The 743-nt window shown below is 48.5% G+C and overlaps 1 non-coding gene across 1 annotated transcript; it reads right to left on the bottom strand.

Moving 5' to 3' along the window:
- Window positions 1-270: 270 nt before the first annotated feature.
- On the bottom strand, window positions 271-425 carry LOC143175360 (5.8S ribosomal RNA). The gene has a single exon (XR_013000168.1). It is a non-coding gene; the product is annotated as a 5.8S ribosomal RNA (ribosomal RNA).
- Between the last annotated feature and the right edge of the window lie 318 nt (window positions 426-743).

The raw sequence follows: 743 nt of genomic DNA, 5'->3' as shown, positions 1-743 counted from the left end.
CGACGCCGCGAACACTCACGCGAGTCCATACAAACGATTCCGATCGTTTTGCAACAACTAGAACGTACACTGTCCGTGAAATTCACAGAATTTTCGCGTGTCCGCGACAAACGCCGACGAGACACCCATCGTTCGCTCGTACGTAGCATCCTTCTCTTAACCCGACTCAGAGACGTTCTTTGCGCCCTTCGGTAAAAAAACGTTCGATCCGAAGAGGTGAACGACGGCGGGGATTTGACAGAGCTACGCAAGCAGTGTATGGTACGTAAACGACCCTCAGCCAGGCGTGGTCCAGGAATTGTATCCGTGGACCGCAATGTGCGTTCGAAATGTCGATGTTCATGTGTCCTGCAGTTCACACGTTGACGCGCAATTAGCTGCGTTCTTCATCGACCCACGAGCCAAGTGATCCACCGTTCAGGGTAATCGTATAAATTTTATATTTCACATATATAATTTTATTCTCATTTGTTCGACCTAATATCTCTCTTCTTTCAAAGAGAAGATAAAAGTTGATACCTGAATCTCCGACCAGCGCGCGAAGGAGATTCAGGCGTCGCCTTGGAGACGACACCGAAGCCTTTCGAGACGAAAAACGTTCAAGTAATATGTATATATTTCTCGACGTTCCGGGCGTATAGTGCATTCAAAAACCCGCGAAAGACGCAGAAGACTCGCACGCGTGGAAACGACGGGGATATATTTTGTATCCTACCCGATACTGAATCCATCGCGTGCAGTCG

Source organism: Nomia melanderi, unplaced genomic scaffold (assembly GCF_051020985.1).
Source record: "Nomia melanderi isolate GNS246 unplaced genomic scaffold, iyNomMela1 scaffold0066, whole genome shotgun sequence".
NCBI classification, from domain to species: Eukaryota; Metazoa; Arthropoda; class Insecta; order Hymenoptera; family Halictidae; genus Nomia; species Nomia melanderi.
The sequence above is the reverse complement of the archived record's forward strand: the minus strand, read 5'-3'. Positions and strand labels throughout refer to the sequence as shown.